This window comes from Nansenia antarctica (genome assembly GCF_963989245.1).
Source record: "Nansenia antarctica genome assembly, chromosome: 7".
Classification (NCBI taxonomy): domain Eukaryota; kingdom Metazoa; phylum Chordata; class Actinopteri; order Argentiniformes; family Microstomatidae; genus Nansenia; species Nansenia antarctica.
This window is the reverse complement of record NC_137677.1, coordinates 32,678,065-32,702,382: the sequence shown is the minus strand read 5'-3', so window position 1 is coordinate 32,702,382 and position 24,318 is coordinate 32,678,065.

Sequence of the window (24,318 nt, the reverse complement as noted above, 5' to 3'; positions counted from 1 at the left end):
GAGCGTCCTTGGGGAGGTTAGAGGGAAGGAGAGCGTCCTTGGGGAGGTTAGAGGGAAGGAGAGCGTCCTTGGGGAGGTTAGAGGGAAGGAGTGCATCCTTGGGGAGGTTAGAGGGAAGGAGAGCATCCTTGGGGAGGTTAGAGGGAAGGAGAGCGTCCTTGGGGAGGTTAGAGGGAAGGAGAGCGTCCTTGGGGAGGTTAGAGGGTAGGAGAGCATCCTTGGGGAGGTTAGAGGGAAGGAGAGCATCCTTGGGGAGGTTAGAGGGAAGGAGAGCGTCCTTGGGGAGGTTAGAGGGAAGGAGAGCGTCCTTGGGGAGGTTAGAGGGTAGGAGAGCATCCTTGGGGAGGTTAGAGGGAAGGAGAGCGTCCTTGGGGAGGTTAGAGGGAAGGAGAGCGTCCTTGGGGAGGTTAGAGGGAAGGAGTGCATCCTTGGGGACGTAGGATACTGCGCGTTCGCTTGTCACATTACGGTCGGATGACACTGTAATGTGACAAGCGATCGCGCTGTAGCGTGTGATTCACACGGAGACATTATATCCTTTATTCTGTATCTCTTCTTTCTTTTCTTATTTATTAGAATCCATGATTAACCATTGAATGGGAAACAGTTATACAGTCATTGAAATGTAAAGTAGGCAATCATTAGTGGACTTGCTTTCAGGACCAACACTCTACTGAACTACCCCAGGCTCACCCTATCTATCTAATTTAATTTTAAGGGCTTTATTGGCATGGGAAACATACATTTACATGGCCAAAGCAAATGTGAAGATAAAAAAATGTAATGTAGCCTACAATTTAACAGAGCTGTGTATATTATGTGACATGATCTGGTGAAAAGGTCTGCATGTCGGCAATCCTCAAATCTCGCAAATGACCAAAAAGCTTATTTAAAAAAAAGAAAACAAATATGTTTGCATTTCTTTTGCATGTTAGAAAAGTTGAAGTGTTGAAGAGCCCACTCAATATAACAAACAACAGTTTTAGGATCACTAAATACTTATAATTTGTGAATTGGATTCACTGTATGTCTGCCATAGGCTACTGGGTAAGTGATACATGGCTTGGAAACAAACGTACGTTCTCCCTCACACTCTGTGCCCCACTTTGGGTGTCAAATGTAGCAGGTTCAGGCACAAAGGGAGGTCAGACCACAGAGTCTAGATTGGGAAACGCCCGTTTATTGCAGCAAACTCAAACAAACCTCAGCACTATGGAGTTATATTGATGTCATAAATACGTGAACTTGTATATTGACAGTTGTAGATGCAAAACAGATTTGCAGACTTGCATATTCAGAGTTGAAGTTGCAAAAACGTGTTTACAACTGAGTCTGCGCACACACAGATTTTTGAGGCGAATGTCACGCCGTATGTTAGTATTGATGTCATAAATACGCAGACTTGTACAGGAAAGTTGTAGTTGCAAAAAAGATGTGCTAACTTGTATATTGGGAGTTGGAGTTGCAAAAAAGATTTGCTAACTTGTATATTCAGAGTTGTAGTTGCAAAATGACTACGAATCCCAAGTACAAGCTTACAACTTTTTGACACTACCAGTACCGTCACGTCTTGGCTCAAAAAGAGTTGCCACTAGTATGATTTTTTTTTCTCTCTTTTTCCTTCTCTTCCATTTTTCTTTCTTTATTCTCTTCTTTCAAAGGCCATTCATTATGTTTATAACATTATAGTACTAAAATACTATTATAATATTCTTAAATAGGCTACTATTAATAATTGTAATGGTGTGGGTTGTAGTGACTACATTATGGGTTCATGTTCTCCTCTTACTGTTGGTTGTGTAGTGGGAGGGAACCAGTTCTGGCACTAGGGGCAGAGGGGAGGATTATTAAGGTTGCAACTTCCTGTTTAGACAGTTTTGGTGATCTATTTTCTGGTCCTGTACTGAGAGTACAAGTTGTTATTTTGATTAAACAGTTATCATTACGTTGCCTACGTCTTTCCTTTTTCCTCCGGCACTACACTGGTGACCCCGACGTGGATTTTTGTTAACGTAATTGTGTACAAAAACCAGCGAACGAACATTACAATCCTGCAAAATGTCCGGGCGAGGAAGACGTTCAAACCAGCGGCAGCCATCACCATCCCCTGTCAGGGTAACGCGTGGTGCGCACACTCCCACTCTCAAGCTACCAGAGTTCTGGGACTCAACGCCTGCTGCATGGTTTGCTATTGTAGAGGCACATTTCAACAAAAGTGACATCGATGACGACGACGACCGGTACAACCATGCTGTGGCAATGTTGGGCAGCTCCACCGCAGCTCGAGTGGTAGGTTTTTTGTCTGCTCCCCCGACGACGAACAAATATGAGCGCCTCAAGGCCCTGCTTCTAGAGACATTTGAACTGTCCACTGCGGAGAGGGTGCGTCGCCTATTTGCCATGTCGGACTTGGGTGACGAGAGGCCTTCTGCGCGCATGGAGAGGATGCTAAACCTGCTCGGTACAGAAGACCCCATGATCCTCTTCACAGAGCTGTTCATGCGCACATTGCCAGCTCAAGTTAGGATGGCGCTGGCCAACACCGCCATCATGGAGCCCCGCGCCCTGGCCAGGGAGGCGGACCGGTTCGTCTTGGCCATGCCTCAACGGTCCCCCGACCTGCTCGCTCCCGCGGCCGCCCCGCCACCCGACCGTCGCAGGAGAGCGAAGGATGACGCCAGACCTTCTGGCCAGCAGGGTAACGCTGCGGGCCATTGTTTCTACCACGCCACTTTTGGCGCCAAGGCCAAACGGTGCCGCTCACCCTGCACCTTCGGACCGACGGGAAACGGCGGGGCCGGCACTCAGTAGTGGCCCTGAGCGCTGGCGTCACCAACAGGCTGCTCTTCATACAAGACACCGCCTCTGGTCGCAGTTTCCTTTGTGACACAGGTGCCCAGTGGAGCATCATTCCGGCAGAGAGATCGGATGTGGCGAAGGAGGAGCGTGGTCCGCAGTTGGCAGGCGCGGACGGCACACCTATCTGCTCTTATGGCACTAGGGCGGTGGACGTGTGCTTCGGAGGGCAATGCTTTTCGTGGGATTTTGTCATAGCGGCTGTCACATTTCCCCTCCTTGGTGCGGATTTTCTGTGCGCCCACAACCTGTTGGTGGACGTGGGGAACAGGCGCCTGGTCAACTCACAGACTTTCGCTTCCTTCGCCTGTACGCAGGGGGAGGCGGTCTACAGCGGGTGGTCCAATACGCTCGCCGAAAGTGACCAGTACCTTCGGCTGCTCGCCGAATTCCCCGACCTTACCAAGCCCACCTTCTCCGCGCCCACGGTGAAACACAGAGTGGAGCACCACATCGAGACCGAGGGGCCTCCCCTCCACGCCAGGGCCAGGCGCCTCAACCCGGAGAAGCTGGCCATCGCCAGGGCGGAGTTTGCGCATATGGAGCAGGTGGGCATCGTTCGGCGCTCGAGCAGCCCCTGGGCGTCTCCCCTGCACATCGTCCCTAAGTCAGACGGCGGGTGGCGCCCATGTGGGGACTACCGCCGCCTCAACGACGCGTCCAAGCCTGACCGCTACCCGGTCCCACATGTCCAGGACTTTTCAGCGAACCTGGCAGGCAAACGCTTCTTCTCCAAAGTGGACCTGGTACGGGGGTACCATCAGGTGCCGGTGCACCCCGAGGACGTCCCTAAGACGGCCGTAATCACGCCATTTGGACTCTTCGAGTTTCTGCGGATGCCGTTCGGCCTGAAGAACGCGGCGCAGACCTTCCAACGCCTCATGCACTCGGTGCTCCGGGACCTACCATTCCTCTTCGTCTACTTGGATGACATCCTCGTCGCAAGCACCACGGAGGAGGAGCACCTGTCCCACCTCCGGGCCCTTTTCACACGGCTCAGCCAACATGGGCTGATTGTCAATCCGGCGAAGTGTGAGTTCGGACGGAACACCATCGACTTTCTCGGGCACCGGGTCTCCGCAGAGGGGGTGACCCCCCTCCCCTCGAAGGTGGAAGCTGTCGCTGCTTTCCCGCGCCCCAGCACAATCAGCGAGCTCAAGGGGTTCATCGGGATGGTAACCTTCTACTATCGCTTCCTCCACCACATCGCTCACATCCTGCGGCCTCTGTACGATGCCCAGAAGGGCAAGACTCTGAAGCAGCCGGTGGACTGGACGGCGGAGCGTGTCAAAGCCTTTCAGGACACCAAGGCGGCCCTGGCCCGCGCTGCCATGTTGGCCCACCCCTCGCCCTCGGCACCCACTGCTCTCACCACGGACGCCTCTGACTTTGCTGTGGGAGCGGTGTACGAACAGTGGGTTGGGGACGCCTGGCAGCCTCTTGCATTCTTCAGCCGCCAGCTGTCTCCCAGAGAGCAAAGGTACAGCACATTCGACAGGGAGCTCCTCGGGCTGTGGCTTGCTGTCAGACACTTCCGTTTTTTACTGGAGGGCCGCGAGTTTACGGCCTACGTGGACCACAAGCCACTCACGCACGCCATGTCCAAGGTGGCGGAGCCGTGGTCCGACCGCCAACAGCGCCAGCTCGCCTACATATCCGAGTTCACCACAGACATCCAGCACGTTGCTGGGAAGTCCAACCAGGTCGCGGATTGTCTCTCCAGGGCGGTGGTTGGTGCGGTCCAACTGGGTTTGGACTACGCGCGCATGGCTGCAGACCAGGCCGCCGACCCCGCCGTCCAGGCTCTCAAGTTGTCGGACACAGGACTGCGCCTAGAAGAGGTGGTTTTCGGTGACGCAGGGGCCACGCTCCTGTGCGACGTCTCCATGGGTCAGCCACGACCGGTGGTCCCCGCCAACTGGAGGCGCCCCGCCTTCGAGGCGATACACGGCTTGTCTCACCCTGGTAGGAAACCGTCCTCACGGCTGGTGTCAGAGAAATTCGTCTGGCATGGGCTCAAGAGGGATGTGAGGGCCTGGGTAGACACGTGCATCGCCTGCCAGCGCGCCAAGGTGCATCGACACGTCAAGGCCCCCCTGGAGCAGTTCTCTGTGCCTGAGCGGAGGTTCGATCATGTAAACGTGGACCTGGTAGGGCCGCTGCCCCCCTCGCACGGATACACCTATCTCTTTACCATGGTGGACAGGACGACTCGCTGGCCGGAGGCAGTTCCGCTCTCCTCAACGACAGCCCCCGACCTGGCCCGGGCGTTCATCGCGGTGTGGGTCTCCCGCTACGGCACCCCTGCTGATCTCTCCTCTGACCGTGGCTCACAGTTTACTTCAGAGCTGTGGGCAGCGGTGGCGGAGAATCTGGGGGTCAAGCTCCACCGCACAACCGCCTATCACCCGCAGGCGAACGGGCTCTGTGAGCGTTTCCATCGATCCATGAAGGCCGCCCTTCGAGCCAGCCTCACGGACAGCGACTGGCTTGACAAGCTGCCGTGGGTCATGCTGGGGCTCAGGACAGCGCCTAAGGAGGACCTCCAGTCGTCGTCCGCTGAGCTGGTGTTTGGACAGCCGCTGCGGGTCCCCGGTGACTTCATTCCCAAGTCAACGGAGCCCTGGTCCGCCGCCGCTCAGCGCGCCTCCCTGCTGGACAGCGCCAGGACCTTCGTCCCGGTCCCGACTACGCAGCATGGTGTCCCTACTTCGAGGGTGCCCCCGGAGCTGCACTCAGCGAGGTTCGTTTTCATTCGTCATGATGGCCACAGGACTCCACTACGTCCTCCTTATGACGGGCCTTTCCGTGTCATCGAGGCCGGAGCCAAGAACTTCATGGTTGACATGGGGGGTAGGCCTGAGTGTGTGTCCGTTGATCGCCTCAAACCGGCCCACTTGGACCTTGAACTGCCCCTGGACTTGGCCCTGCCACAGCGCAGAGGCCGGCCTCCAGTCCTACCTCCCCTGCCGCGCCCTGGCCATTCCCCCCTCCGACCCCGACAACCCCCCGCAGCTCGCGAGCCCCCGGTCGTCACTGCCCCCCGTCCTTCCCTGCAGGAGGACGTGATGGGCGATGTCACACCTCCTCCCGCACCTCCTGACTTTACCTACGATCGTAGGGGCCGGGCCATACGCCCTCCTCGCCGTGAGGATTTCCAATATTGAGGTGAACACTGGGGGGGCTGGTGTAGTGACTACATTATGGGTTCATGTTCTCCTCTTACTGTTGGTTGTGTAGTGGGAGGGAACCAGTTCTGGCACTAGGGGCAGAGGGGAGGATTATTAAGGTTGCAACTTCCTGTTTAGACAGTTTTGGTGATCTATTTTCTGGTCCTGTACTGAGAGTACAAGTTGTTATTTTGATTAAACAGTTATCATTACGTTGCCTACGTCTTTCCTTTTTCCTCCGGCACTACAGGGTATTGATATTTGAATATTATAGTATTTAATGTTTTATGTTTATCCTATTATGTTTCTTTATTTTATTTGGTGGCATTTATGTTGAGCTGGTTTAAATCCTTCTTGAGGGTTTTTGGGCGGAGTAAGACCTTGGTGTGGGAGGGTGGGTAGGGGGAATGTATGCAGGTATGAATGTTGTGTATTTTGGTAATTGTTTTGTCATTGTCCTTTGTGTGTTTGTACATAAAAAAATAAATAAAAATTTGATCACAAAAAAAAAAAGAGTTGCAGACTTGCAACGGTGGGAGGGCGTTCAGCTGGGCTACATCTCCACAGCCAATCAGATGCTGTCTATTTTTGCACAACTATCATTGGCTGGCTTGTTCTATCAATCAGGCTATGCTCCTCTCGTCGTCTGTCTGTCTGTCCCTACCGTCCTGTACACTCTGTCTGTCTGTCTGTCCCTACTGTCCTGTACACTCTGTCTGTCTGTCTGTCTGTCTGTCTGTCCCTACTGTCCTGTACACTCTGTCTGTCTGTCTGTCTGTCTGTCCCTACTGTCCTGTACACTTTGTCTGTTTGTCTGTCTGTCTGTCTGTCTGTCTGTCTCTACCGTCCTGTACACTCTGGCTGTCTGTCTGTCTGTCCCTACTGTCCTGTACACTCTGTCTGTTTGTCTGTCTGTCTGTCTGTCTCTACTGTCCTGTACACTCTGTCTGTCTGTCCCTACTGTCCTGTACACTCTGTCTGTCTGTCCCTACCGTCCTGAACACTCTGTCTGTCTGTCTGTCCTCACACACTCCCACGTCACTGTTCAGTGATGGGATAATTAGCACCAGCCAGCGCCCAATTGTCCTACCACCCACTCTCCACCACAGTCCTGTAGCTCCCTCTACAGGCCAGACACTCTCCATCACAGTCATGTAGCTCCCTCTACAGGCCAGACACTCTCCATCACAGTCATGTAGCTCCCTCTACAGGCCAGACACTCTCCACCACAGTCATGTAGCTTCCTCTACAGGCCAGATGCTGCATGCTCCCCACAGTGTTGCCTGCACATCTTCCCGACTTCTAACTTCTAACGGTTACATATATTTTTGTCTTTCAGCCCCCTGCTCACTGAATCACCATGGATACTGCAGTTCAGCTGTGTGAGGAGCTCTACTCCCTGCTTGAATGTCAAAAGCAGTCTCCCAGGCAGCTAGACAAACTGGCTGATGAGCTGGAGTCATTTAAAAAGGGTTGCACTGTTGCTCAACTTACCGGGAACACAGCTGCTGTACTTGGCTCAGTTACATGGTTAGGAGCAGGTTTACTCACCTTGGTCTCTGGAGGAGCTGCCACCCCTCTTCTAATAGCAGCAGCAGCATCAGGGTCGATAGTGGGCGGGGCTGGTTCAGTACTTAGTTTTGGTGCAACCATAGCAGAGGCACTAGACTCCAGCAGCACCATGAAAAAAGTAGTTAAGATGGCCAAGAAGAGTGAGAAACTTGGGAAGGACATACAGACGCTCCAGGAAAAGCTCAAAGCAGAAAGCCCAGTGGGTTATGCGATGAGATACATCCTACAAGCTATGGCCAAACGAGATGGACTGGAGTTGACTGCAAACTTAATAGGTGCTTTTTTAAATGTAAAAAGTGTGGAATGTCTGTAATTTAATTTATCTTTTATCTTCATCAGATAAAAAAATAAATAACTTAAAGCCTTGTCTTTGGCCCATTTACAGGATGGGTTTGATTTGAATAACAATCTGAATGACACTCTGTTGGACTTTACAATGCACTGCCAGTTTACTAATGGTGATTGGTGAACATTGATGCCTAAAAAGGAATTGGGTCCAAACTCCCAATATCAAATCCATTTGTAGTGGGCAGGACTTTAGTTATTTTCTGGATGTACTGGATCTATTTTCAAATCACAAATGAATAATTTACACTTATAATAACACTGTTTGAATTCATCCTTATTCTTTTTAGATCACATACAACAAGGCGGAAAACTGTCATCTGAACATGTACTTTCCTTTCTCGGGGGTCTCCCTGATGGAGAGTTCGACACAAAGGTACGTTTCTAAATGATCATGATAACTTTGACATCAAAATACTTCTTAATTTATTCAGTTTTCAAACTGTGAGCATGGATTTAAAGTCTTAGTCAAATCCAAATGACAGCATTTCTTCTATGCATACTGTATATGATCCCTGAAATGTAGTTTTACAGCTGAGACACATATTTTAATGTAGGCAGATCGCTGTAAGACTGTAGAGATGATGGCGATGTATATGGCAGAACAGGCAGCACGGGCAGGCGCAGGGGCAGCAGCAAACGAAGTCGGAAAGTTTGCAGTAAAGGTAGCCGGAAAGGCTGCAGTAAAGGTAAGTCATCATAACTGTTCAAATCCAAATGACAGCATGTTTTCTCTATGGACCTGTCGGGTTAAGTCCTATCTGAATGTGTGTGATGTTGACCAGAGGAATGGTCCTATCTGTTCTGTTCAGGTGGGTGGTAAAGTTCTAGGACTGGCAATGACTCTTCCTGAGATGATAAATAATATTAAGGAATTGAAGCACGACAAGCATGTGACTGAGGCCAGCAAATCATTGAGAAATACAGCCGAGACCATGAGGGAAGCTACTACGGAGTTACAGGGAAACCTTGATGCTATCCAGTAAGCCACTGATTTCTCTTTCTCTTTCAGCTGCTGGAAAAGTCCCACATTAGTTTAAGCAATTCTAACAGTGTAATAATCTGAGATATAATTGGTTTCACCATTTAGAAAGTACAACATTTTTTAAACATAGGCCTACTCCCCTTATTTCAGGTAAAAAAAAGTATTGGAAATCAGAACTCATATAATGGCCAAATAAAGCACTCATGTTTAGTATTTGGTCGACAATCCTTTGCACGCAATGAAGTCTGCAACCCCTCGACTCCACCAGAGGCTGGGTGTCTTCTCTGGTGATGCTCTGCCAGGTCTCTACTGTAACCATCTTCAGTTGTTGTTTTTGCTTTAAGTTCCCTCTTCAGCAAATGAAATGCATGTTCAATTGGATTTAAATCTGGAGATTGACTTGGTCATTCTAGATCTTTCACTTTTTAGCCTAGTTGCTATGGCAGTGGGCAGGCATGATGAAGCGCCAGCCCAATGACATTGGAAGCATTTGCTTGTACTTCAGCAGAAGATGTTCCTGTACACTTCAGAATTAATTCTGTTGCTGCTGTCAGCAGTGACATCATCAAAGAAGACAAGAGAGCCAGTTCCAGTGACAGCCATAAAACCCGCTCAACCATATGTGTCACGTTCTGGTCATTTGTTCCGCAAATCGTCAACCAATCAAAATGTTCAGACTTTTATTTTGGAACACGGAAATACATTTCAACGTTGTTGAGAATCACAACACACTGTTACCTAGTTAACTATAACACTACCTTACATTGTTAGCAGGCTCACAAAACAAGCTGTGTTAGTTGACTGGCGAGTGTGTGATCGATTTTCAACAACGTGGAAATGTATTCATATTTTTCCAAAGAAAAGTATGAACATTAAACCGGATGCCGACATGCGTACCGAATGACCAGACCGTGTCACATATGTCACAGATGAGGTGGTATGCCTGGGATTCAGGGCAGTTCATTTGTTTCTCCACACATTACATTTGCCATCACTCTGGTGCAGAGGTGTCAAGTAACGAAGTACAAATACTTCGTTACCTTACTTAAGTAGAAATTTTGGGTATCTATACTTTACTGGAGTAATTATTTTTCAGCCGACTTTTTACTTCTACTCCTTACATTTTCACGCAATTATCTGTACTTTCTACTCCTTACATTTTAAAAATAGCCTCGTTACTCCTATTGCATTTCAGCTTGTTTTCATTACAGCTTTTCATCGTTAAAAAAAACACACACAAAAAAAACCTATCCAGATAAGTCGTCTGATGAGCCAGGGGCGCTCTTAATCGTTCACTGATCGACGTCTGATGAGCCAGGGGCGCTCTTAATCGTCCACTGATTGATGTCTGATGAGCCAGGGGCGCTCTTAATCGTTCACTGATCGACGTCTGATGAGCCAGGGGCGCTCTTAATCATTCACTGATCGACGTCTGATGAGCCAGGGGCGCTCTTAATCGTTCACTGATCGACGTCTGATGAGCCAGGGGCGCTCTTAATCGTTCACTGATCGACGTCTGATGAGCCAGGGGCGCTCTTAATCGTCCACTGATTGATGTCTGATGAGCCAGGGGCGCTCTTAATCGTTCACTGATCGACGTCTGATGAGCCAGGGGCGCTCTTAATCGTTCACTGATCGACGTCTGATGAGCCAGGGGCGCTCTTAATCGTCCACTGATTGATGTCTGATGAGCCAGGGGCGCTCTTAATCGTTCACTGATCGACGTCTGATGAGCCAGGGGCGGAGCTGTGACAAGAAGTATAAACATTATACCATTCCGACACCCTATTGGTTTGTACGAGATGCATTCCCTCTGCTGCACATGACACAAATCACACTCCAGCAAGGAAAGCAGATGTATGTAGCCAAAGATGTCCGTGACCGTGCCAGAGACTCAAAATAACAGCGAAATGTCCCAACCAAGCACCAGCATCAACCAGGTTGATAGCCAGGAAGATCAGCCAACCCTTCTCCATCCCTGGCCGTACCTGGAAGAATTTTTTGAAATGGTTGGATGCAAAAACAACTCCTTTCGAATGCGCTGCAAGCTCTGCGCACCCAAGTACCACGAGCTAATGGCCTTCAAAAACTCACCGTCTAATTTGAAAAAGCATATTGAGGTAAGCTGAAAGTTTGTTATTATCAGTCGACATTTTGTAGTAACCTAGTAACGTACTAATGGTAAATTTGCAATGTTTGCTATGGCTAAGAACATCCCATGGTTTGCTCGCTAGCAGTAGGCTATGATTCAATGTTTCATTTGTAATCCTTCATGTGTTGAGGTCGGAGTTTTACCGTGTTTGTTGCTGTAAAGAGTTAATTATGTTCCCACGGGAGAAGAAATGTGCGCGGTGTGTGCCATTAACAATAATGTTACTTTTCAGTCATGCCAGCAGCTGCTTGTGGTCCTAAAACAGCTTTAAGTGGCAATATTCTGGTCTGCTCAACATAATTGCATAGACCAGTGAAACTGCTCCCTAACTTGTAGTCTGACCTCCATTCATGAACTTCCAGCGTGACATTTAATACAGCGGAAGTCCTAGATAGTCTCAGCTTGTGGTTTGAGAGAAATAATATGAATCTCAATCTGTGCCTGTGCATTCATTTTCTCCACAGAAGAAACACCCCACTCGTCTAGAGAGGTACACGCAACTTTCTTCAACAGCCCTCAAAAGGAAGTCATCCACTGAAGGTTCTTTGACTCCACCCTCCAAACAAACCAAGCTGTGGGAGGCTCGAAGAGTGTCCCAGGCAAGTGTGGATGAAGTAGTCCTCAAATTCATTGTCCAAGGCTTGCACCCACCACACATTGTTCAGCAACAGGGCTTCATTGAGCTTGTGCAACATCTTCAGCCAAATACGAATGTCATGACGCGTAATACTGTTGTTAACAAAGTCACAAAGGCCTCTGTTGAAATGAAAAGAAAACTGAAAGCTGCCCTTAGTGAAATTGAGTTCATAGCAACAACAACAGACTGCTGGACGGCACACCGTCGCGGTTTCATTGGTGTCACTGCGCACTGGTTTAACCCCCAGACCATGCAGAGATCCTGTGCTGCCCTGGCATGCAAGCAACTTAAAGGGTCACATACCTTTTCTGCCCTGGCTGGTGCCCTAAATGATATTCACACAGAATTCAATGTCAGAGAGAAGATTGTTCGCACTACAACTGACAACGGATCAAACTTCCTGAAAGCCTTCAGAGTTTATGGGCAGACTGACGAGAACAACAATGCTGAACCTGTAGGAGAGGGTGATGGAGAAGAGGATGATTGTGGCCAAAATGATGATAACGATGAAGAAGAGGAAAGCCTTGAGGGTGTTGAATTTGTTGATGCCGGAGCCCTGTTGGAAGAAGATGACTACTTAGAATACCAGCTACCCAAGCACCATCGCTGCGCCTGCCACCTCCTCAATTTAGTGTCCACAGTTGATGCTTCAAAAGCAGAGGTCAACCCACTGTACAAGCGCGTGTCAAGGTCCACATTTGCCAAATGCTCTAGCCTGTGGAATAAAAGTTCAAGATCAACCACCGCATCTGAAGTAATTGAAGACCACTGCAAACTCCAACTCGTAAGGCCTGTTGCTACAAGGTGGAATTCACTCTTCTCAGCCGTAGAAAGAATAGTGAGAATAACACGAGAACAAGGCGAGGGAGCCCTTGCAGCTGTCTGCAGTGAACTAGATACACCCAAGTAAGTGCTTGTTTTTCTGCCTTACAGTTAATGAAGTGATTAACAATAGATTAAGTCACAGTTTTATACTTGGAATACTGTAGAACACGTATGCACTATGCCAATATGCAGTCCCCATATTTACTATGAATGTGATTTGTAGCAACACAACTTCATTTCTAAAAGTCTCAGATGACAATATTTTTCCTTTTTAATGATCAGTTCCTCCAGTTGAAGGTGCTACATCAAGTAGACTTAATGTTCCATGTTGTGTTTTTCTCTTCTTCTTTGTACAGGTTTACTCCAGTGGAACTTGCATTTCTTGCAGAATATGCGAAGACAATGAGCCCAGTTGCAAAGGCACTGGATGTTCTTCAGGGAGAAACCAGTGTGCAGATGGGATGGTTGGTCCCCACCATAACTCTGCTAAGGACCAAGCTACAGCACCTTCAAGTCGCCTCCAAGTTCTGTGAGCCTTTGATTGCTGCACTTCTTTCAGGCCTTGAGAAACGCTTCGGAGAGATGCTTGCAGATCCAGAACTGATAGCCGCAGCCATTCTAGTTCCCAAATTTAAGACCTGTTGGACAAGTGACGAAAATATCCTCAAACTTGGTAAGTGTCTCACTTCCGCTTAATATGTGTAATTTCTATGAAGACAGTGAAATTAGTTTGAAATTACATTTAATGACACACACACACACAACACTATCCAATACACAGTTACAATACTGCCATATAGTCTAAATTGTCATGATTTTTGTTTTTTATTCCACAGGCCTTCACTATATCAGAAGCCACTTGGACTGTCAGGACGAGAAACACTTCAGTGAGGGCTCCCAATCGTCTGAGGAAGAGGACTTCTTTTCCTCCTTGAAGAAGACCGGCCCTCTTGAAACGTCCCAGCAGTTGGATGCGTACCTGGGGTGCCCAGGAGACACAGTAGAGGTACTGAAGACCTTCCCAGCTGTGTGCCAGCTATCACTCAAACTTAATACGGGACTCCCTGCCTCAGCAGCCTGTGAAAGACTGTTTAGTGTCGCAGGGCTGATCTTCAGGCCAAAAAGAGCATGCATTGGCTCAAAGAATTTTGAGAACCTGCTGCTTTTGCGGCTGAACAAAGCTTATTGGTAACTCTGATGCTGATGTAGATTGTGTGTATGTGTGTGTTTTTTCAGGAAATATTGAATCACTACTTTGTTATGGTTTTGCCCTCACAGTTCCAATAAAGGCTATTGACTTTTGACTTTTGACGTTTGACTTTTTGCACCATTACAATACTTAGGCAACTAGTCATCATATCTTCCGTGTTCACATGTTAATGCTCAGTAGTACACATATATGGTTCTTTAATGTATTTGCATTGTACTAAAATGTGTTCATTTTCAATGGGCATAAATGCGTCTGAAATAAGTGCATCCCAAATTTTTCAACATTAACATTTTAATAATAACATAATAGTCATTATGGCCTTTAGAAAAATGTTTTTTTGGGGGGAGGTGGGGTAGTGCACTATAGGCCCCTGTGGCGTGGCCTAAGCTTTTGTCCTTAATGGCATTTTTTCCCCCTTACATTACTTTTACTTTTATACTTTAAGTAGTTTTGAAACCAGTACTTTTATACTTTTACTTGAGTAAAAAGCTTGAGTTGATACTTCAACTTCTACAGAAGTCTTTTTAAACCATAGTATCTATACTTCTACTTGAGTAATGAATGTGAATACTTTTGACACCTCTGCTCTGGTGCATGTTCGTCTTTGTCTCATCTGTCCACAATACCTTTTTGCAGAACATTTCAGGTTATTTTAGGTACTTAAAGCAACTGTAATCTGGCCCTCTGGTTGGTGTTGCTAACTAGAGGTTTACACCTTGCAGTGTAGCCTTGTAGTTCTGCTGTCTTATGTGGATAGTAGTCTCTGACACATTCGTTCCTACCTCCTGGAGAGTTCTTTTATGTCTTAATTCTGATGAGCATTCTTTGGTAATCAACTTTAGAAGTCGTCTTTGCACTTGCTGAGCTCACCAGTGATTTTCTTCTTCTGGATGCTGTTCCAAACTATTGTTGTTTGCAAGCCTACTGTTATGGACACATTTATGATGACATGCTTATGATAGATTTTTAAAGATATCTCAGATTTCTCAGTAGCACTATAAAGTAAAGGCTAGAATCAATACTAGACATTGGCAGCTCTCTTATGCTAGCACAAACGATGATGGACCACACCCAACTAACCCGTTAAGCCAATTTTCCAATACTACTGATTCCCTGATAGTGGGACTTTGTAAAAAGTGTTGGAATTTCTAAATGGTGAAACCAATCAGGAATTAAAGCTGAGAATCTTTGCTTAATAACACAAAATGCTTCCTGTAGGCACTGTAAATTATAATGTTATTTATGTATTAGTCTTCATTATGATCAGAACTATCATTTAGTATCAGTGTACAATGTACATATCCCAGTTCACTGTGTACCAATGCTCTCTAAATCCAACATCTAGGAAGTCCCACATAAGACCCATGAACAGTTATTGATATGTACAATAACATATTGGAAGTATTTCCAGTAGCATGTCTGTGGTGTTGTCAATGTCATTAAGTGATTAAGTTGTTTCCTCCTTGCCACCTTATCCCACAGGAAGATGATCCAGGAGATTTCTGAAGTGAAGAGCTGCATTGAAAACCTCAACAAGTACTCCCTCACTGACACAGAGAGAGGGAGAGAGATAGTGAGCTATGTGTGGGAAAACTGTAGAGATGAAACTGTGCAGCAATGGTTGGAGAACATACCAGAACAGGCAGTGTTCCTCAACCTTGTGCAGGATTTCTACTATAGACTGCTCGAGACTATAAACGAGGAGGAAGAGAAGAAGAAGATTCAGTCTGAAGACATTGACATTGTCATTGTGGCGCACGGGGAGATCACAAGCGAGGTCCTACCAGCCTCCTGTCTCATGCCTCTGCCCTCCATCAAAGATGTCATTCTTTACTCTCCCTGGAACTGTGTCATTGACGCTAGGGTGGTCTTTGGCATTGCAGCTGACTGTATCCAACCTCCTCGCAGAGATTTCACCTGTTATAAGGACTGTCCTGCACGCAGCCGACGGCCCAGCCATCGGCCCAGCCATCAGCCTAAACTCCCAGTCGACGCCCAAACTGACTGGAATTCCATGAGGCGTGCTGGAACCCAAATGATCCCAAACATCCTTCTGAGTCCCGTACACAATAAAGAAGTCTATTGGCAGGGGTTTCTGCGTCTTCATCGTAACGCTGAGTTCAACCGCATACTGTTCCCATATGTAATCCCAGAGGGTGCAGACCCTGAGAACTTCCCTCAGGTTCCACTCTTAGTTCTCACTCTCGCCTTGTCAGTGGTTCTCATGTTTACAAGCATGTTTACAGGCAGAGCCACCATCCATCTTGCAGCCTGTCTCAGCAGAAACAATGTGAATGTGGACTTGCCAAGTCAGTATGCCTACGCAAGTGACCACACTCTAATGACCACAACAATGCCTGTAAACCAAGGGTCAGAGAGAGAGAGAGTGTACAGTATGTTCAGATCAATGTTTGGTGTGGCAATCTCTTTTTCAATCTCTCCAAAGAACAAGAAAAAATGTGTGATATCATAATAGGCCATTAGATCTAACACCATGCTCTCGCACCCAATATACCGTAGCCGCCTGGTAGGCGAGCACCACGCCACTGGTAGATAAAATCTTCCTTTAAAACAATTATAATCTTTCTTTAACTATGTTATTGTTATGATTATTATTAGCAATTTGCATTGTTGATTGTTGTTACTGCATTGCTGCGGGCTTACCCCAAGCATTGCATCATTTGTATTCAATGTCCATGGCAAATAAACTTTGATATTCTCTTCTTTTTTTATGTCCTTACATAATGCCTTCTGAATGTGAAAGGTGGGATGTAGGGACCTTTATTAATGGAAACGTTGTATTAACTAACATGCTGTATGTGCAGAAGAAATGGGAGCTTGCTATGAAGAACATGGTTGATCTACTGTAGTGATCGATTGTAAATTGTATTACACTCTTTCAGTGTATTTCAGTTTCAAGAATTATTAAATTAATGTCATATAGTATCATCTGACCATCTGTTGTAATGATTATCCTTTTAATGAATAATTCTGTGTTGTTTGCATTCTATGATTATTTTATATTTCTTCTGTTAAATAAAGTTATGAAGACAAATATGGCATCTGAGAATATTTTCCCCACGGTGGTCATGTTAGTGACTAGACATGGTGGTCATGTTAGTAACTAGACATGGTGGTCATGTTAGTAACTAGACATGGTGGTCATGTTAGTAACTAGACATGGTGGTCATGTTAGTAACTAGACATGGTGGTCATGTTAGTAACTAGACATGGTGGTCATGTTAGTAACTAGACATGGTGGTCATGTTAGTAACTAGACATGGTGGTCATGTTAGTAACTAGACATGGTGGTCATGTTAGTTACTAGACATGGTGGTCATGTTAGTAACTAGACATGGTGGTCATGTTAGTAAATAGACATGGTGGTCATGTTAGTAACTAGACATGGTGGTCATGTTATGAGGACCTGGAACAGTTCACGTCGTTGGTTCTGAACCACATAGTGAACTGCACCAACTCAGTCACCGTGGACAAACGGGTCCGGGTCTACCCCAACACGAAGCCATGGATGACTGGGAAGGTCCAAAAACTGATCAATGAGAGGGACAACGCCTTCTTCGCAGGGAAGGGCACACTGCTGTACAGCACCACCAGGGCTAACCTAAAGCGCGGCATCCGGGAGGCCAAGGCAGACCACAGAGAGAAGATTGAGGAATGCTTCCTGAGCAACGACTCCAGGCGGATGTGGCAGGGCGTTCAGCACAAACTTCAGAGCCAACAGGCTCACAGCCGCAGAGGACGACCCCCTGCTGGCGGAAAAGCTGAACTCCTTCTACGCCCGGTTCGACGAGGGGCGAACGGAGGTAACCACAACACAAACACCACTCTCTCCAGCTCTCAGCAGCCTCACCCTCACAGAGCATGAAGTGAGACGCGTGCTGAAGGCGGTGGACCCCAGGAAAGCCTCTGGGCCGGATGGCGTCCTGGGACGGGTGCTGAGGGACTGCGCCGACCAGCTGGCCGGGGTTTTCACCAACATCTTCAACCAGTCCCTGTACCAGGCCACTGTTACGTCTGTAGTTTTACGACAGTTTGGACTTTACAACAGTGCCGTATTACGTTATGTGTGACACACGTTGTTGAATAAATGGAGTATCAGCTCCGACTTGAAGCTCTGAGTTCTGTCTCCATTATTGAACATAACATTGGCGACGAGGATGGCTGATTGTTCTCTACCTCCACCCTCTCCTTTCCTAGCAGTCCCGGCAGAACCACCGATTCCGTGGAACCGCTGGATTTCCTCCTTCGAGACATATATCCTAGCCGCCGGCTTGGAGGACATATCTGATAAGAGGAAATGTGCGCTGCTGCGGCACTGCCTAGGAGCAGAGGGTCAGCGCGTGTATGGAACTCTCGGCACCGCGGCGAGATAAACAGACGCTGTTGAACTACTGAAGCAACACTTCGCCCCTCCACAAAGCGCTCTTCTCCGCCGCGTCATATTCAGACGAAGACACCAACGTACAGGTGAGACAGTGACACAGTATGTGGCTGATCTGCGGGGTTTGGCGAGCTTATGCAAGTTCGGGACATTACAGAACGAAATGATAAGAGACCAACTCATCTTACACACGAACTGTGACAAGATTAGGGAAAAACTGTTACTGGAAAATGATGAACTTACATTATCAGCAGCTCTGAACATGGCGGTCCAGGTTGAAACAGCCTTGGAATGTGCAGTTAGTTTTTCAGCCTCTCCCAGCTCACCGGCAGCGGGCGCGCACAGCCTACAGGTGCCCCTCCTCCACGTGAGTGCAGCCAGCGGCGGGGAGAGCGTTTTACTGGCCTCTCGGTCACGCGACCAGCCACACCAGCCGTGTGGGAATTGCGGCTCTTCTGCACACAATTCAAGAGCTCAGACATGCCCAGCCCGTGGTAAAACCTGCTCCAACTGCGGGAGACTAAACCATTTTCACAAGGTCTGCAGGTCTGCCCCAGCTAGAGCTTCCCAGTCACCTACCACAGTCATCCATAATGTCAGCTCAGGACGAGCGCCATTCAAAACATGCTCGTTGATGGTTGGTGATGTCACTCTGCCGCTCCTCCTAGACACTGGAGCCACAGTGTCCCTTGTGAACTTGACGACCTATACACAGTTCTTCTCCCATGTGCCCCTGGGGTTGCCCTCCACCACCCTGCGTGGCTATGCCAACTCTGAGATTGACATTGTGGGCTCTTTTCAGCTGCCTGTGAAGTATGGGGAGAGGACACTGCCGGCTTTCAGGTTCAATGTTGCACGCCACGGGACCAACCTGTTAGGCCTCGACCTGTTCAACGCCCTCGGTTTCACCCTGCTAGACACAGCTGGCTCAGAGTTTCACACCGTTTCCATCCCCTGGCAGCAACAGTGGCCTGCGCTGTTCAGCGGTGTAGGCTGCCTCGACACTTTTGCCCACCAGCCTCTGTTAGATCCTACAGTGATGCCTGTTATACAGCCCCTCCGCCGCTCCCCCCTGGCTCTCCGCGATGACATCTCCTCTCAACTACAGAGCATGCTCGATAGCGACATCATTGAGCAGGTGAATGCATCGCCTTGGATCTCCAACCTGGTGGTGACGAAGAAGAAGTCTGGGGGGCTGCGCATCTGCGTGGATCTGAGAGCGGTACACAAGGCCATCATCCCTGACAAATACCCCCTGCCAACGATAGAGGAGCTCACCGCCCAGTTCTACGGGTCCAGCGTGTTCTCTAAACTGGACCTCCGTCAGGGTTACCTCCAAGTGCCACTACACCCCGAGAGCCGCAACCTCACAGCGTTCATCACTCACAGAGGGGTTTTCCGCTACAAACGCATGGCTTTCGGTTTAAGCTCCGCCCCCAGCTGCTTCCAAAAGATCATGGCCTCCATCTTCGCTGGGATCCCAGGTGTGGCCATCTATCTTGATGACATCGTGGTTCACGGGGCCACCGTCGAGAGCCACGACGAGCGTCTCCACAGTGTGTTCAGTGCATTGGCCAAGCATCACCTCACACTCAATGGTGAGAAGTGTGTATTCGCCGCCCCAGCCATTGACTTTGTGGGGTTCCGCCTCTCAGCTGATGGCACGTACCCGCTGCACTCGAACACCTAGGCCATCCATCATGTCCCGGAGCCCACCACAGCCGCTCAGGTGGCCTCCTTTCTAGGCATGACGGCGTACTACCTCTGTTTCCTGCCACAGTACTCGGCCACAAGCACACCACTGCGGTGCAAGCTGTTGAAGCATGACGAGCCCTGGCTCTGCTCAGACGCCGTACGCCTCCTGAAGGCCCAACTCACCTCGCCACCGGTCCTGGCGCATTTCGACCTGGCCAGCCCCACTCTTGTCACGTGCGACGCCTCTGCCACAGCCATTGGTGCGGTGATGTCCCAGCTGCAAGGGGGGGTGGAGAGACCGATCGCCTTCGCCTCCCGTGCTCTCAGCCCCACGGAACAGAAGTACTCGATGGGGGAGCGGGAGGCCCTAGCATGCCTCTGGGCATGTGAGCGCTGGCACATGTACCTCTATGGACGTCTATTCACACTGAGGACAGACCACCAGGCCCTCATCACCCTCCTGGCCACGTCTGGCACCGGTCACAAGCCACTCCGCCTCCACCGCTGGGCCGACCGCCTGCAGCAGTACAACTATCGGCTACAGTTCACGCCAGGACGAGACAACGTGGTTATCACGCTCAATCCCCAGCCCACCCACAGCCCCAACCTTGACCCCCGGACTGGACCAGGCTGAGCATGACCTCGTCCAGCTCCTCCACACACCCCTTCAGGAGACGGTGTCGCTGAAAGAGCTCTGGGATGCCTCAGCCGATGACCCCACCCTCTCTACACTCTCAACCTACATCACGCAGGGGTGGCCGGCAAGAGTACCTGACGAGCTACTCACTTACTCCAGGATCAGGGAGGAGTTGTCGGTTTGGAATGACACCTGTGTCGCTCGCGGGTTCTGCACTGTGGTCCCAGGTGTCCTTCGGGCGCGTATCCTTGCTATGGCGCACGAGGGTCACCTGGGCATAGTCAGGCTCAAACAGCGCTGTCGTGATGTTGTGTGGTGGCCAGGCATCGACAGGGAACTCGAAACCCTGGTCAAGGATTGCACTGCCTGTCTCCTTAGTAGTAAGACCAGGGCTCCAGCTCCACCCCCGCCCATGCAGCCGTTGGACTGGCCATCTCAACCCTGGGAGCACCTGCAACTGGATATCTGCGGCGAGCTGCATGGGGTACCACATCACCAGCGTTTTCTCGTCGTGACCTACGACCTCCACTCTAAGTGGCCAGAGGTGACACCTGTGGGCTCGGTCACAGCAAAGGTGCTGATCGACATTCTCGACGCTCTGTTTGCACGTTGGGGCCTGCCCAAGAGGATCACGACTGACAACGGTCCTCAAATGATTTCCCATGAACTGTCCTCCTATCTAGTGGGTAAAGGGATCCACCACATCCGCACAGCGTTCTACCACCCTGCTGCGAACGGGGGGGTGGAACGGCTGAACCAAACACTGAAAAATGGCATCAGGGCCCACCTGGCACAAGGGTGCACGCTCACCACCAGCCTCCTCCAGACGCTGTTGCATAATCGGGCCACGCGACACGCCACTACAGGAGTCTCCCCAGCCTCCCTCATGCTGGGGCGGGAGCTCCAGCTGCCTCTCGATAGGCTCCGCCCTACACTAGCTCAGCCCCCGGTCCATCCAGTTCAAGCCACAGTCACCAAACACCAGCGCTTGATGAAGGATCGTTTCGACAGGGCCAGACGTGCTAGGCCACTTGTCATTGCTGTGTCGGACTGGGTCAGGATCCGACGACCTCATCGGGACAACAAACTCCAGTCGTTTTGGTCTGACCCTGTCCAGGTCAGCAAACAGCTTGGCCGGCCTCGTTTAGGCTCGCCGACGGCACTCGCTGGCATGCTACCCGCATGCTACCCGCCTCCCCCTGGCCCAGCGCTGGGTGTGGCCTCTTCCACAGTCTTGCCAGCCGCACGGTTGGATGAAGCAGCAACCCCGGCCTACCAGGCTCAGCCCCAAGGCGTGGAGCCGCCACCAGTGGCTGTGGCTGCACCAGAGCCACGTCTGGTTCGAGCACGCAACAGGCCCGATCACTTGTGTGACTACATGACTGAATATCACACCTAGGTTGTGTGAGGGGGGGGGAAATGTTACGTCTGTAGTTTTACGACAGTTTGGACTTTACTACAGTGCCGTATTACGTACGTTGTTGAATAAATGGAGTATCAGCTCCGACTTGAAGCTCTGAGTTCTGCCTCCATTATTGAACATAACAGCCACCATCCCACCCTGCCTGAAAACCTCAACTATCATCCCAGTCCCGAAGAAAAGCACGGTGAGCTGCCTAAACGACTACCGCCCGGTGGCACTCACACCAATCATCATGAAGTGCTTCGAGAAACTAGTCCGGGCCCACATACTCACACGCCTCCCGCCCAACCTGGATCCATACCAGTTCGCCTACAGAGCCCACAGGTCCACAGAGGACGCCATCGCGACGACTCTCCACGCCACTCTATCCCACCTGGAGAGGGGAAACAGCTACGCGAGACTGCTCTTTGTGGACTTCAGCTCTGCCTTCAACACCATCCTTCCAGACAGGCTAGTGATCAAACTACTAGACCTGGGACTATCACACTCTATATGTGCATGGATCAAGGACTTCCTGTCCGACCGCCCCCAGAGGGTGCGGGTGGGCTCCCACACCTCCACAGCCCTCAGACTCAGCACTGGGTCCCCCCAGGGCTGCGTGCTTAGCCCCATCCTCTACAACCTCTACACCTACGACTTCACCCCCGTCCACCCCAGCAACTCCATCGTAAAGTTTGCAGACGACACCACCGTGGTGGGCTGCATCTCGGGGGGGGACGAGGCGGCGTACAGGGATGAGGTAGAGCAGCTGAGCAAGCTGTGCAAGGTTAACAACCTGCTGCTGAACCAGTCAAAGACCCAGGAAATCATCGTGGACTTCAGGAGGAAAAAATCTGAGGTCCAGCCCCTGCTCATCGACGGAGAGAGCGTGGAGAGAGTCTCAACCCTCCGATTCCTGGGGGTGCACATACAGGATGACCTGTCCTGGAAGAACAACACAGCAGCCACCATCAAGAAGGCACAACAGCGGCTCTACTTCCTGAGAGTCCTCAGGAAGGAACACAACAAGCAGGAGATACTGGTGGCCTTCTACCGCGGCACAGTGGAGAGCATCCTCACCTACGGCATCTGCAACTGGTTCTCCAGCTGCACAACCGCGGAGAGAAATGCGCTACAGAGAGTCGTGAGAACAGCCCAGAAGATCACCGGCGCCCCCCTCCCCTCTCTGGAAGAGCTGTACAACACACGCTGTCTCAGGAAGGCCTCCAAGATCTCCAGAGACCCAACCCACCCTGGGTACGAACACTTTGCCCGGCTGCCCTCGAAAAGGCGGTACAGGACCATGGCCGCAAGGACAAACAGACTGAAGCACAGCTTCTACCCCAGGGCCATCCAGGCCCTGAACACAGCAAAGACCTAGGTTCTGGGCCCTGGACAGTCTGGACGGATTGATGGCAGCTGCTGGACTGAAAAAATCAGGTGTAGTGCTGAGGCACAAATATGTACATTTCAAGCCTGCAAACTGCGACACTTTAAATGAATGTGCAATAACACTAAGTGCAATATGACAACCCTAGTCGTCTATCTGTACAGTATAGTATAGTGGATAGTGTACATAGCCTTTATTTATGTAAACCAGCTCCTTCCCTTCTTGTTTCTTTTTTTTTTTGTTTCTTTTTTTTTTCTTTCCTAGCACCAGGGGAGCCACCCCTCCTAAATTTCGTTGTTTGGTACCTTTACTATAGCAATGACAATAAAGACCATACATTCATTCATTCATTCATTCATTCACATGGTGGTCATGTTAGTAACTAGACATGGTGGTCATGTTAGTAACTAGACATGGTGGTCATGTTAGTAACTAGACATGGTGGTCATGTTAGTAACTACAGTAGACATGGTGGTCATGTTAGTAACTAGACATGGTGGTCATGTTAGTAACTAGACATGGTGGTCATGTTAGTAACTAGACATGGTGGTCATGTTAGTAACTAGACATGGTGGTCATGTTAGTAACTAGACATGGTGGTCATGTTAGTGACTAGACATGGTGGTCATGTTAGTGACTAGACAACAGATGGGGTCGGACATCAAACTCAAACAGCAGGATCCTACAGCCATGTGAGAAAGTGTGTGTGTGTGATTGATTGATTGATTGATTGATTGAGTGATTGATTTGGGTAAAAAGTACAGACAGTACATTCCCAGAGGATAGCACATAAAAGTGTAATGAAACACCTGTTTCCAACGTGGTCCTCGTTGGTAGACAAAAACAACCAAGACAAGAACATACAAAAACCAATGCACCAAGAAACATAAAGAGCATACAAGAGAACATACAAGATACAAGACAGAGAGAGTGTGTGTTTGTGCGGGAGAGCTTTTAGTGAAAGACGAAGGAGGGTGCTTCTGTGGTGGATTCAAGGCCCTGGAATGTTACGTATGTTAAGTGTTAAGTAAAGTTAAGTG